The sequence below is a fragment of the Rhinoderma darwinii genome, chromosome 12 (assembly GCF_050947455.1).
Source record: "Rhinoderma darwinii isolate aRhiDar2 chromosome 12, aRhiDar2.hap1, whole genome shotgun sequence".
Classification (NCBI taxonomy): domain Eukaryota; kingdom Metazoa; phylum Chordata; class Amphibia; order Anura; family Rhinodermatidae; genus Rhinoderma; species Rhinoderma darwinii.
In genome coordinates, this window is record NC_134698.1 from 70,212,083 (window position 1) to 70,228,168 (window position 16,086).

The following is a 16,086-nucleotide window of genomic DNA, read 5'->3' on the forward strand; positions in this document are numbered from 1 at the left end:
ATCACACTTCCTCTGCCGGCTTGTCTTCTTCCCATAATGCATCCTGGTGCCAACTCTTCTCTAGGTAAGTGACGTACACGCACCCAGCCACCTATATGACGTACAAGAAAATGTGATTCATCAGACCAGGCCACCTTCTTCCATTGCTCCATGGTCCAGTTCTGGTGCTCACGTGTCCTTCAAGTGGTTTTAATGTTATGGCTGATCGGTGTATATTAATATAAATCCATATATGTCTTGATATTACAGACATAACATACATCTGTTTGGTTTAACACCATGTAGTTATTTTATATACACATAAGATTATATTTATACTTTGCCGGAGTCTTAGTAATAATTCAGACCAGCAAGCTCCTCACATTATACAGTATCCTACAGGATTTAATAAGAAATCTTTACCGCACGACCAGGTGCAGCTTTCATGGATTTGTTCTATGTATGCACGGAGTAATTCAAAAGAGTGATCGCAGACAGAAAAAAACAATCCATGTGCCAAACCTTCACTGGTTTCATATTCATTAAAGTTTTATAAGCAACATGTGCAACACGTACAAAAGCGGAAAAGAGCCACAGAGCACCGACCAGAATTCCTCCTGAGCAGTCAAACAATATCAAGAACAGATTTGAAAACCTTAAAAAAATGTAAATTCAAAATTATTTTATTTTCTGATATTCTCACTGATACACCAGTTTTGATAAATCTCATCCAATAGGTTTACCTGTAGTCCTATGTAGCACCACAAATGACACAGCATAGTATCTTGAGCCTGTACAGTGGCACATGGAGTCCCTACTGCTACGCCATATGGTGCCTACAAACGCCACGGCCTTACGGAAGTGAAGCAATGCTTCTAGGGGAGAATAACTTTGTAATATGGCATCTGATAGTACATGGCATGTATAAATTCCAAAGAAAGAAAAACATTTTGGGGAAATCAGAGGCAAAGACATAACTTGAAGCTTCTGGGCCCAAATGCCTATATGGCAGATTGGCCTTTGTGCCCCCCCCAGGCACCAAGGACGGGGTGCGACTGCTACCTCTGCACCACTATAGCTACAACCCTGTAAGGAGAAATAGTAGAGCCTTATAGACGACTATGAATACCATATTACGGCTCCATACAGAGCGTGTGCCTTTAAACTGAAGATGGCCTTAGCAATGTATGTGTATTCATTAAGACCTGAAATAAATGATTAGAGCAACAGTATTTCTACCTGGAAGGATACGATTCTATATCTTGAAAGTTCCTTTGTATTTAATTAAAAATTCAGATTGTAAAATTTAAGGACGCCCCAATCTTGACATTTTATGCCTGAGAGCTGACGACATTGTAAGTCATTCCAGTTTATATGATAATAAAATGTTATAGCACCAGACCAAGGTCACATCCCTAACATGCAGCAAATGACATAGATTATAGGTAACACCTCCCACCGGATCTCTCAGTACTTCATTGCACATTATTACAGCCAAGACTTTATAACATCACACACGAAACCGGTGCTTATGCCTCCTGCAATAAATATACAGTGCAGAATCCTAGATGCCAGATCATAGTTTTCTGTAAATTTACCTATAAACAAAATTCCCCCAATGCTGCAGACCAGACCAGCTTCTGAGTCCAAGATAGAAAGAAGATAAATCAACCAGCAATCATACCAGAATGCTGGCGCGTTTTGGACATTTCCTTTTGGCCATGTATGAAGCAACAGAGGGTGCAGAGGTAGCACTCGCTCTGGTACCTATGGGGACTTTAAGACGCCAACATTATAAATTGCACATGGTGGGTGGGGGGGCCCCATTTCAGATTTAGCATTTGGTCCCAGGAACTTCAAGTTACGCCTCTGACTCTAGCAGTCCAAAACGTGTCAGTTTTCCAGTGTGGTTCTTCAAGTTTTCTAATAAAAAATTGTTTTTTAAGGATTTAGGCGTGTTGGTCCATGTAGCTTTATCTGCAGTTCTAGAACCTGTACTACATCCCACATCTTTATATGTGTTTTGTAAGTTCAGCGAAAAAAAATACTGTACACCGATGAGGTCAGTATTTGACTGCAGAAGTCACATGAGTAGACCGCCATGTCATCGCTGCAGCCAAGTCAACAAAGGCTGTCAGGGAGCCCCGAAACGTGGTGCTGGCATGTCAGGGGGTTGATCAGGTGAGTTTTAGCTATTTTAATATGTTAACACAATTCCTTTTCTTAGCCTAGTTTTTCCTGAACTAAAAAAAAAAACACTTTTATATGTTATCCCTTTTTAGAAGGGTCCTATAATAATCAGCTGGTTACAAGCTAGATGTCCCAATGTTCAGACATTCTGCGGTCAGTTGTAATCTGAGAGGAAACCCAGAACATCAAGAACTCAACTCCCCAACACTGACACCACAGGAGAAAGCAAGCATTACACAATTTGCATTTATTTAATTATGCATGGATATGCTGGGTACTCCAGAGTTAGTGTCGCTCCTTTTAGCCGTTCTCCATTCTGTCTAATAGTTGAGAGTGCTTAATGGGCAATTCTCCTCTATTAACTATGAATTCCCTAATATTGTATGTGAAAATAGGTTTTCTAAACTAGACAACATGTTTAATGTTTGTTTATTATTAATTAGAAGATGGACAGAAGAGATGAAACAGAAGAAGTCGAAACAAGTCTCAATTCCTCTCAAAGTCATCATATGCCCATGGGGAGTCTATTGGATTTTTCCCCCTGTGCCTCAGTCCTGCAGATGAGACGTTTGCTGGAGTGGTGTGGGAAGATTTGGATGGACTGCCGCAGGGTCGGAGATGTGGCAATTTGGCATCTGAGCAACGAGTCGCCCTTGGACAATTGACTAAACTTGAAGGGGTCGTGCTCGGGCCCGCTGATGGAGGCGGGAGTGTGGTGGTTTGGCCTCTGGCCAAATACGAAAGGGAGGCATTTAGACAACTGAATGATGCGACTTGTTATCTAAAGCTACCATCTAACCCTACGGTTAGATTTCAGTCTGAACACTTCCACATTCAAGTTATCCCAAAAAAAACATGGGAAGGGTTACGGGTTGAAAATCTGATTACCCCCACTTTATACTTATTACCTAAGGTACACAAGGATGGATCCAACCCTCCGGGTAGACCAATAGTGTCGGGTCGGAGGAGTCTATGTGAACCTGTGTGTAAATTCTTAGATTACTATCTCAAACCATGTGTCACAAGTCTTCCATCGTATATTCGTGACTCTGGAGATGTATTACAAAGAATCGATGGCATAACTCTTGAACCAGACATGTTCTTGGTTTCATGTGACGTCGAATCGTTATACACTTGTATTAGACATCAGCATGGCCTAATAGCAACCAAGTTTTTTCTCCAAATATGTGGATTGGATAGTGATTAGACTGACTTTTACAAAATTTAATGGAATTTGTTTTAAAACATAATTTCTTTCTGTTCAAAGACAGGTATTTTCTACAACAAAGAGGTGTGGCCATGGGGGCTGCATGTGTCCCTTAATGCGCAAATTTATTTCTTGGATTGTGGGAACGGGAGTTTATCGAACATCATGAGTCATCAACTTCTGGATCGGTAAACGCATGGATGCGATTTATTGATGATGTACTATTCATTTGGCAAGGCACTAAAACAGCTTTAGAATAATTTTTGTCAGACAATTTAATAAAAATGACTTGAACATTCGGCTAACTTATGTCATTAGCCAGACATCTTTGGACTTTTTGGATATCAAATTAGTGGTCATTCACACTACTGTACATCGGAAAAAGACAAGTGTCAACTCAGTTTTACTTGCAACATTGTCCCATCCCCAACACGTTATAAGGGCTATTCCAACAGGCCAATTCATTCGAGGACGTAGGTTTTGTGATGAGCCGGAGGAATTTGAAAGACAGGCGAATGATCTACAACAGAGATTCTTGAAGCGAGGATATAAACCACATGACATTGATACGGGCTACCAACGAGACAGAAATCAACAAAGAAAAGATCTTTTGGTTATTAAGTGATGACGAACCAAGCAACAGACCGAAGTACGGCTAATTACTAATTTCCACACAAGATGGTGTGATATGACACTAATTTTTCTGAAATATTTGCCAATTCTACAAGATCATGATTTCAAAAATGTATTATCTATGAGACCATATATTGTGGCTAAACTAAGCCGAAGCCTTGGTGAAATTCTTATCTATAGTCATTACATTTCATCAAAATCCAATTTTATTTTCCAATCCAAAGGACCTAAATGGGGTTCAAATGCATGTGGTGATTGTACGGCATGTAGGTATATGGCAAAGACTAATGTCTTCCATAACTCTAAGACGGATACAGAATATCAAATTGTACATCACATAAACTGCAGAACATCTGCCGTCAATTGCTATGCGACTTGCCCTTGTGGGATGATATACGTTAGCCTGATGTCAAGGGAACGTCGTGTGCGGATATTCGAACACGTCAGTGACATTAAGAAGGCGGGATCATTATCTCCGTCAGACTACGAGAAAATTAAAACATTTAAACCAGTTGCCAAACCTTTTTTGAAATATCATTCGTGTCAGTGGAACCTTTTGAAATTTAGATTGATTGACCGAGTACACCTTGGTTCAAGAGGCGGTAACTTAATGCAGAAATTGGCAAAAGTTTAATGTAAATGGATCACGATTTTGAAGACTGCATCACCCGGATGGCCTGAATGAAAAATTATCTTTCGCCTGCCACTTGTAAGTATAGCATTTATAGCTGACTTCCTGTGTATGAATGAGTACTTATTGGTACGCATTGTTTTTCAATTTTTAACTTTCTTGTTGGACAATCGTTTGGTCCTTTATGCCAATTGTGTTTGCGCCATATGTGTTTGTTTAGTATCTCATGGAATTTTCCTCTGATTTCTTTAAGGTACATACACATTCCTAAGCCAGAAATTGATGTGAACACCAAATGCCAACAGATTCCGGCATTATATACCTTCCATGATTTGTGCATAGGTATAACCATCACTAAATTTCTTTGAAGAGAGATGATATTCAAGAAAATTAGATTTGCTTCTTATGTAAAGATGTCGTCACTTTCAAGTTAAAGAAATGGACGAAAATAATTCTTGACGTGATTTTGTATTTATTGTTATAGGCACCAGGTATATACTTGGGTTATGCACTGTACTGTGATATTTATGTATACTTGCTTGTACATGGTCGTGTCACCTTATGCACATCACTTTTTCTCTATATTATCAGGATTTATTTATCATGTCATGTCACTTTTGTTTTCTCACTTTTGTATTGGTGAAGTTTTTTGTGTGTTTAATCATATTTTTTTATTATTTTTTATTCACTTTCATATAATTGGCCTGGTATATATATTGGTCCTATGGACTTTATTCTTTGCTCGTCATTTTGTTCACATACCATTGTGTTTTCTCTTTTTGTAGCTTACAGTATACACCTTGTGACACGTGTATGTATTTTTATTATTTTTATATTTATCTCATTCTTTTCATATACATAAATCCACAAAAATATTTAAACATGATCTAATATTGTGTTATATAGCTTTTTCTGGGGTGTCATATATACCTGGTTCAAAAAATCTTAGTACTACCATCTACCGATTTTGCCACATGCTCATGGATTGTTTCCGTATTTTGGACAAATATTTATATGTACCGATGTTCTGGTATTTTTACTTCCACGCATGTGCCATTAATCTGGATTGGCTTTGCCTACAACTAGTATCGCCGCTCAGGTGCTGAGCGCATGGATAGCGCATGCGCCGCTTGCCCTAACTCCCGTGACTCGTTCGGCCGCATCATGAACTGCACTATCTAGTGCACTTCAGTGACGTGGTTATCTGGTTCCGGCGGTTGGGGTATGCGGATGTGGCGTGATCCATGTGCCCGATAGGTATGGCGCCTTTTTGATTTACGTCCTATTACTATTATTCTTCGATTGGTCTAACCTGGTATTTAAGGGCCGCCCGTTTATCCCACTATTCACCACTCCCAGAAGAAGCTAACGCGAAATGTGTGTCGAAGGGTGAGGTGGTCGGACATCTCCTACATTTCCCGTTTATACATCTATTATGGGTCAGTAATGGTTCCACCATGTTTTATTGTTATGTACATTAATTCCTTACATTTGTATTGTCCTTATCTTTGTGTACAATATAATCTTTAGGGTTTGCAGGTTATTTAGTCCTGCGTACTACTATACATATATATTTATTTATTTATTTATTTTATTTATTTTTTCTTACTTATATCAGTTTGTACCAAGTGATTTTATTGTAATCATCTTGCTATGTGCTGCCTACCTCTTTGGGGTATATTTTTACATGTGTTTTGTATACTTGTATTTTTAACGCGGGCGGTATAGCCGCACCTGTTTATAATAAAGATTTTTGTATTTTGACTTATATATTTGGCTTTGGCTAATTGTTGATATCTTCCATTCGGTATATATATTAATCTTTAGCATGACTCTTTTGATTTATACATGCAATGGTGTCATGAAATGCCAACTCATCCTATTACTTTCTGCCATGCTAGAATTAATACCCATTTCCCAAAGCAAACTTATCTGGGATGTCTCAATGGGGGAAGTCTTGGAGGTTGTTCTTGTTGGCTTCCCCTGAAGTCTGATATCTTCAAAGCCTGCATGGAGTGGTATCACGATCCACCCATTCATTTTTATTAAGAAATACTCCCACTGCTGGATTAGAAATTTTATTAAACTCTGTTCCATTATGATATTAAATAAGGTTTTGAAAGTTTAGCCATTAAACATTAATGTTTTCCAGTTGGTAATGTAACGCCAGCGGCCTGGTCCTGTTCCCCTTCCAGGCTGCCGGCGTCTGCTGTGTTCCTCTGCTCGTGACCATGTGTCCCATAGTGTGCGCCTCTCATAGGGCCAGCGCGCGCACAATTAAAAAAATCATCTACCATTCCCTGTTTGTTTCTGGACTATTTAAGGCACCTCCACTATCCACCTGGTGCATGAGCAACATTGGAGCAACCTAGTTGTGTCCTGCAAAGGTTGCATCTGATTCAAGTCCGCTGTTGCTATCTGTTATCAGCCTGTATCCAGTTGTCCGCTACCAGTCTGTATCCAGTTACCTGTTACCAGCCTGTGTCCAGCTATTCACTATCAGCCTGTTACCAGCCTGCATCCAGCTACCCACTGCCAGTCTACCTCCTGCAGCCTACTACTAGTTTGTGTCTAATTGTCTGCCTTCAGTTTACATCCCGCTGTCTGATGCCAGTCTCCACCCAACTGTCAGTGACAAGCCTGAAGCTTCCTGTCTATTATGAACTTTGTCATGTGGTCTGCATGCATCTGCCAAGGTACCATCTGCCAGTGCCTGTACCCTCGGTGTGCTACACCACTGTATCCTGGTCCGCTACGCCAGCAGCTACTCTCACCGGGACCACCTCAAGAGGTAGCAAACTGGTAACCTATGTATTTTACTCAATGAAGATGTATTGTGGCCTTCTCCATCCAGTCCTAAAAATTATATTTGATATCAAAATGAACATGGGAAAAACGCTATTTATCCAGAACCCATTGGTCTAAAAATTCCTATTAAGGCCTGTTAGTCCTGATAATTTCATAATCTAGGGATTATCAGAGATTTCCAATTTCCACTAGTATATACCAGTAAAATGTCATATAGGCAGCCACCCTGTATGAAGGCTGGAATAGCCAGGCGTGTGACATGAAGTTATCGTATAATGGGCGACTTGTAACTTGATAGAAACTTTCTGCTTCGCCGCCTTCCCTGGTCCAGTTCACTCTACACATTCATATTAAAATGGAAACATGATTGAACCGTTTGGCATTTTCAGGAATAAAAAAAAAAGGTGCTTGTTAAAATATTACCTTCTAAATGCAATTAATCCGCTCGGTGTACCACCAAGTACATATAAAACAGCTGTCCCTTCACTAGGAGAGAAGTAAACTATAAGTCTCCTTCAATAAAAACCAATGGACTATGAATTCTGTGCAGCAAAACCATAATGAAATGTAACAGCAGTCATATCTAGCTGGATAAAAGCTGCTCGTGTGCTGGGGCAGCTGTGGTGGCAGATGTACCGAGGAACTAGGCTTTAAACAAAGCTATCAATGAACAAACACAGGACAAGAGATAACGGCTCAACACTTCCCCAGTTTCCACAAAATGACGCCCTGTTATTTTAGATATCAAAATTGATAACCTGGGTATGTCACCGCCATCATTGCCGGGAGCAGAAGTTCTGATTATGTCCATCTTATGTTTCACTCCAGGTAATAATGTAGGAGGGGTATTGTGTTTCAGCTTCGGCAATTCTTTTCAATTTAGGAATATATTATTTTTCATTGGATACTGCTAATCTAGGGCCTCCAGCTGTCAAAAAAACTCAATTTTCAGCAAGTCAGATGACCGTATGGATAACTGTGGATGGTTGTTGATACCATCACTATAGACAGGATCGGTAAGAAATATGGTTGCTTCCGAAGGAGAAGACCTAATTATGGTTAGTCTTATGTTTGGCTGCTGATTTGGAAGATTTTTATCTAGGTCTTTTGGTATCCACCGTGATCTTATCATTGATACCCATGCCATAGCTGGGTATGTTGGGTGTGGTTGTTTCCCTACCACTAAGATCCTATGTGATTGGTTCTCAATATCTTCAACAAACTCCTCAATACTAGTTTGGTATTGAGCTATGGTTCCTTCAGACGACGAAAACCTTATATCTATTTGCCATCATGTCTGGTTGCTGATTTGGAAGATGCTTATCTAGGTCTTTTGGAGTCCATCCTAATCTTATCATTGATACCTCTTTAATTGCTCTGTATGTTGGGTGTGGTACATGTTCTCTACTCTACGCTGGCCACACACTTAAGATAGGATTTATTCCGACAGTTATTCCTATCAACATTCATATTCATGCACGGCTAAGCGTGAATGTGTTCTCAATAGGGAGAAGGGAGTAAGCCACTGCCAGATATGTTGAAATCCAATAGCCCAATCCTTATCTTCCCAACATCTGCCGTTGGGGAGAGTCGGGATACCGCCATACTTGTTAGGCCTCATGCACACGACCATAGCCATGTACATGGCCGTAATTTTCGGGTCGGACGGCCGCGGAGTGTCACCCGCGGGCCGCCCCCGCAAATCGCGGGCCATGCACATGGCAGCGTGCATTAATTTCTATGAGCCTGAACCACAAAACACGGCCATAATAAGACATGTCCGTTCTTTTTCGGTCCAGGCTCCTGGGCCATGCGTAGAAACCACGGTCGTGTGCATGGGCGCGTTGAAATGAATGGGGTCGCAATTCACCCGCAGATTTGTTCGTTCGTGCGCATGGGGCCTTACAGGGTTTGCCAATCCGAGCTGGTTTGTCCGAAATTCATCTAATGTGTATGACCACCTTAAAGCCTCTGCTAAGCTCCAATGTGATTGGTTCACGATATTTTGGGCAAAATCCTCAACACAATTTTGGTGTTGAGCTATGGTTGCTCTGGAGGGATAAGAGACAATTTATATCTAATTGGAGTCATGTGCCCATACACATTAGACAGAACTTAGCCAAACCCACCAAATATCAATGGGATCGTCTGACAATCTAATGACTGGATTTCAACATGCCCGATCCTTTGTTCCTATGGGAGATAAACCGCTGCCAAAGGAGTCTGGCATTGGGTTGTTCCCCTCTCCCCATTGAAATAAACTTGCATGATAAGGGGGAGTCAAGAGAAATAGTTGTCGTCCGAGCAGTTATTTCATGTGTATGGCCAGTTTATCACCCGTAGGTCTTTGGGGATCTTATCATTGATAATCATATCATGCTGGGTATTTTGAGTGTGGTGGGGTTTCTCCATTAAAGACTCTGCTAAAGTTTTATGCTATTGTTTTTTTTTTATAGCTTGAACAAACTCCTCAATACAATTTTTATTTACAAATCACAAAGAATATTCTTACATGATATCAGGCATAACACGCTGTGCTTCATGTGTCGCAATGCTGCACTCTATGATATGTGGTCTGACTTTCCTGGACAGGCGTTTTGACTTTAGAAAACCATGGAGACTTGATGAAATAGTAGTTTCGTAATGTCATTTTATGAGCTGAGGCCCTTTGAAGGCTATGTAAACCTCTGAAGGGCATTTTTCCTTTTTTATTTATTTTAATAAACAAGTCAGTAAGTATGATTGGTGTAACTTTATAAATCGTTTTTATCAAAAATTATTTTTACTTTTTGAGATACAGATGCTTTGCATCATGTATACGGAGCTTCTATATCATGCGCTAAGATCTGAATCCATCAGTTCCGCGGACCTGACGGCTTCAGTGTCAGCGGGTCCTGCCTGTCTTTGACACAGAGGATCCACATGTAATCTGACACGCAGGACCCGCTGTCACTGAACCTGTCAGTCCCGTGGACCTGACGGGAACAGGATTTAGAGCTACATACAGCTGCTCTGTATACAGAATACAAAGCAGCTGTATCTCATAAAGTTGAAATAATTTTTAATAAAAATTATTTGTAAAGTTACACCAATCCCAATGACTGACCTGTTTATTACAAAAAAAAACAAAAAACTGCCCCTCAGAGGTTTACATAGCCTTTAAATAAATCTGAAAGATGTCTACTGTATTAAGAGTTAAAAAAGGTGGAAGCTATGTATTCTCTACCATGTTTTTTGGGACCCTCAATGTAAATTATTCTATGGGGCTCACCCTCCATCTATACAGAACAAGTGCATGTCCACTTTTAATGGCATTGTAATCTTTGATGTTACCATTGTACACACAGAACATATCATCAATAAGGTCTAATAGGTTATTTGCGAATCATCTGATAAAAAATTATGTTCAATGTCTTCCAATGTTTATACAGTAAGGGTCCTTTTACACCGGCCAAAAACAAGCGCCGATCAACAAGACAGCTCGTTGATAGGCGCTCATTTGCTCCTTTCACAAGGAGCTATGTATGGGGACGAGCAGTCGTTACTGCGATCGCTTGTCCCCATGCATTTTCATCATGTCGGCAGCTCGTCTCCTGTTTACACAGCGAGATTTGATGCCGAAAGCAATAATATTTTATGCCGCATAACCGAGCAGTTCAGCTGATAAAGAGCGTTTACTCGTTTATCGGCTGATCGAGAACGAGCGTTCATATGAATGCTACTTTACCCCAATCTTTGTCCCATGTAAAAGGGCCTTAAGTTAAACATCATAGAAATAATTATATCTATGTAGAGGGGCCATTTTTTAGACACATTAAAGAGCTATTTCCAAGTGAAACATTTATGGCATTTTGGGGATATGCCATAAAAAGGTGATAGATGCAGATAGACAACAGGGGTCACCCGGCCACCGTATCCAGTTGGAGAATAAATGGAGAGGTGGCCATGCAAATATCCACAGCGTTCTCCATTCATTCCTAAGGGCTGTTGAACCCCTTGGCACAGCAACCAATTTTTTGTTTTTCATTTTAGTTTTTTTTCTCCTACTTTAAATATTTTTTGTACATTACTACAAACTTTATTTAATAGTTTTTAAACATTTTTGTCGTCTTCCTTGGGACTTGAACAAGTGATTGTATTAACGCTAGTACAATACACTGCAATACTAATGTATTGCAGTACATTGTCATTTTTATCGGCTCCTATTAAGCTTAAAGAGGCTCTGTCACCAGATTATAACTTGACTATCTCCTACATAATGTGATTGGCGCTGTAATGTAGATAACAGCAGTGGTTTTTATTTTGAAAAACTATCATTTTTGAGCAAGTTATGAGCTAGTTTAGATTTATGCTAATGAGTTTCTAAATGGACAACTGGGCGTGTTTTTACTTTTTACCAACTGGGTGTTGTACAGAGGAGTGTATGACGCTGACCAATCAGTGACTAATCAGCATCATACACTTCTCATTGTTCCAGCCCAGCATGATCCACAGCACAGTGTGATTGTGCAGTGAAAGAAGTAAACACGCCCAGATGTACACACACAATACACGCCCAGTTGCTAAAAACACAAAACACGCCCAGTTGTCTATTAGAAAGGCTCATTTGCATAGATATAAAATTGCTCATAACTTAGCCAAAAATTATCGGTTTTCAAAAAAAACAAAAAACACGTTACTGTTATCTACATTGCAGCGCAGATCACATGCAATAGGAGATAGGGATTTGATAATCTGGTGACAGAGCCTCTTTAATAGGAAGACAAAGATGGCAGAACTGGAGGCTGCCATGACAACCACGCCATGAGAGACCATGGGAGAATGGAGGGCACACCCCTCTTTCTTTTGGCTTAGATGTTGCGGTGGCTATTGACTTCTGCATCTAAATGGTTAAATGACTTGGATCAAAGTTATCTCTGACCCCGGCCATTACAGTGGAGTGCCAGCTGTAACATTCAGTTTGCAAGCCCGCTCCATACTCCCCCTTCCCGCCCATGACGTACAGTTACGTCAAATGCCGGGAAGGGGTCAATTGAAAAGGTTTTGTCTTCTTTGATTGAAGTGTTGCACAGGGCTCCCAAATACTGTATTTCAGACATATTAGAACAAGTTAAAAAATTCAGCAACAGAAATATTGGTATCATACAGAAATATGGTTTTCCCAAAAATAATAGTGCCACACAGATAGTGACCCTAAAATAATAATACCGCACAGATGTAGATGTAGTGCAGCACATGGTAATTGTGCTTCTTTTGTGCCCCTCTGGATCCTCCGGTACTTTGGTGGGCCAGTCTCACCCGGTAGAGCATTCGTTTTAAGGAGGCTGTATAGTGGGCGCACGTAGCTCCCACTGGTTAGCCCCATTAAGGACATCTTTCAGATGTCTCTAAAGACAGATTTACAGTTGACAACAATAAAATGTATCAAAACTATTTGCCATTACTGTTCTTCTCGAGGTATCCTTTAGGGCATGACCACACATGGCGGAATTCCTCCGCAACTGTCCGCATCAATGCCGCACCTAATCCGGGTTGCGGATTACGGCTGCGGATCTGCACAAAATGTGCAGAAAATTGATGCGGACTAGCTGCTGCGGACTGCGGGAAAAGTGCTTCCCTTCTCCCTATCAGTGCAGGATAGAGAGAAGGGACAGCACTTTCCCTAGTGATAGTAAAAGAAATTCCTACTTACCGCCCGTTGTCTTTATGACGCGTCCCTCCTTCGGCATCCAGCCCGACCTCCCTGGATGACGCTCCAGTCCATGTGACCGCTGCAGCCTGTGCTTGGCCTGTGATTGGCTGCAGCCGTCACTTACACTGAAACGTCATCCTGGGAGGCCGGACTGGAGACAGAAACAGGGAGTTCTCGGTAAGTACGAACTTCATTTTTTTTTACAGATACATGTATATTGAGATCGGTAGTCACTGTCCCGGGTGCAGAAACAGTTACTGCCGATCGCTTAACTCTTTCAGCACCCTGGACAGTGACTATTTACTGACGTCTCCTAGCAACGCTCCCGTCATTACGGGAGCCCCATTGACTTCCTCAGTCTGGCTGTAGACCTAGAAATACATAGGTCCAGCCAGAATGAAGAAATGTCAAGTTAAAAAAGCAAGACGGATCCGCAGCACACATGACATGTGCATGACAGCTGCGGACTTCATTGCGGAACTTTGAATCTCCATTGAAGTCAATGGAGAAATTCCGCCATGAGTCCGCCACTGCTCCGCAACAGACAGAGCATGCTGCGGACACCAAATTCCGCTCCGCAGCCTATGCTCCGCAGCGGAATTGTACGCATCGTGTAAACGAACACTGCTAAATTAAAGTGAAAGTCAATGGAGAAACGGCTCCGCTGCGGATTAACGCTGCGGAGTGTCCGCAGCGGAATTTAAGTGAAATTCCGCCATGTGTGAACCCGCCCTTAGAGTTAAAGAGGCTCTGTCACCAGATTTTGCAACCCCTATCTGCTATTGCAGCAGATAGGCGCTGCAATGTAGATTACAGTAACGTTTTTATTTTTAAAAAACGAGCATTTTTGGCCAAGTTATGACCATTTTTGTATTTATGCAAATGAGGCTTGCAAAAGTCCAAGTGGGCGTGTTTAAAGTAAAAGTCCAACTGGGCGTGTATTATGTGCGTACATTGGGGCGTTTTTACTACTTTTACTAGCTGGGCGTTCTGACGAGAAGTATCATCCACTTCTCTCTACAACGCCCAGCTTCTGGCAGTGCAGACACAGTGTGTTCTCGAGAGATCACGCTGTGACGTCACTCACTTCCTGCCCCAGGTCCTGCATCGTGTCGGCCACATCGGCACCAGAGGCTACAGTTGATTCTGCAGCAGCATCAGCGTTTGCAGGTAAGTAGCTACATCGACTTACCTGCAAACGCTAATGCTGCTGCAGAATCAACTGTAGCCTCTGGTGCCGATGTGTCCTCGCTCGTCTGACACGATGCAGGACCTGGGGCAGGAAGTGACGTCACAGCGTGATCTCTCGAGAACACGGCTGTGTCTGCACTGCCAGAAGCTGGGCGTTCTGAAGAGAAGTGGATGATACTCGTCAGAACGCCCAGCTAGTAAAAGTAGTAAAAAACGCCCCGATGTACGCACATAATACACGCCCAGTTGGACTTTTACTTTAAACACGCCCACTTGGACTTTTGCAAGCCTCATTTGCATAAATACAAAAATGGTCATAACTTGGCCAAAAATGCTCGTTTTTAAAAAATAAAAACGTTACTGTAATCTACATTGCAGCGCCGATCTGCTGCAATAGCAGATAGGGGTTTCAAAATCTGGTGACAGAGCCTCTTTAACATTATTTTACAATATTTAGCACTGACCTTTGTGCCATACTGTCCATCAAATGTATTCAATCAAGCTGGTTCCAACCTATTCATATGAACTTTCCTTTCCCAGACACATATCAATGTCCATTTCTATAAAAAGCCAATTATTTTATAAAGAGGATGTCACGAAGGGTCTACTGCCTTGGCGGTAAGGCAGCTGGCCAACAGGGCGCAGGTGAATGTCTAAAGTTCATATAGGTACCTGTGGCAGCTCAGACAGCAGCAAGGCAGGCTCGGCTAGGACTAGGCAGCAGGTAGACGTCAGGCGAGGTGAAGCAGGTCAGACGTGGATACAGCACGACATGACTTTGACACAGCACAGTGCTCGACCAGGATGGTATGGAATGCTAGGGACAGGAACAGGAACTGGAACAGGTACAGGAACTGGAACAGGTAAAGGAACAGGTAACACACTAGGAGGCCATCACATAGACAAACCTGGGAACAACAACAACGCTCAGGCATCGAAGCAGGGGGCTGGACCCCTCTTATAGTCCAGGGTACTCTCAGGTGAAAGTTCGTCAAAAGGTTCGGTGCGCGCGCTGCCCCTTTAAGAGCGGGCACGAGCGTGCACGCGCACCCTTCGGGATCCGGCTGAGGTGAGTGAACGCGAGCGCTGGCGTCTCCTGAGAAGGAGGCTGGGGCCAGCGCTTGCCGACTCGTGGCTGCGGCAGTCAGGAGGGGACCGGAGCTGACAGCCCGCAGCCACGGACATTACAGAGGAGCCTAATACATGAGTATACTTGATTCCTATACGATCTTCAGTCATATGCCAACACGGACCACTATGCAAATCAATCATCTCAGTGACAAATATTTTTAATGGAGGTAGAAAATATTTATTATCCTACAGTAAATTTGTTTGGTTTCCATGGATGGAAATCTTGCTAACAATTTCAAATATTAATGTGACAGCAAGAGACGTTGAAATTAGCCATGCAATCTGCCGTTCATTAGAATCTATTCACACAGTTACGGAATAGCTGCCGTGGCCTCCCGCTCTGCTTTTATCAACTGTACAAAGGAAATCAATTGAATCTTTAACCGTTCCATTGAAGTCCTGATGGAATTGCCTTTTCCAATATACAGCTAGAGTAGAAAGTGTTGAAGCGTACCTAGCTGCTCTTTAAAATATATTAATGATTTACGTGGACGCTCTTCTCACACGTAAATTCAGTACTAAAGATTTTGCAGTCAATGTATTTGTTTTGATACAAACTTTTTGATTGAAAACATTTGCATTGTTCACGAATCATAATAACCCCTTAAATATTGACAATGTTTT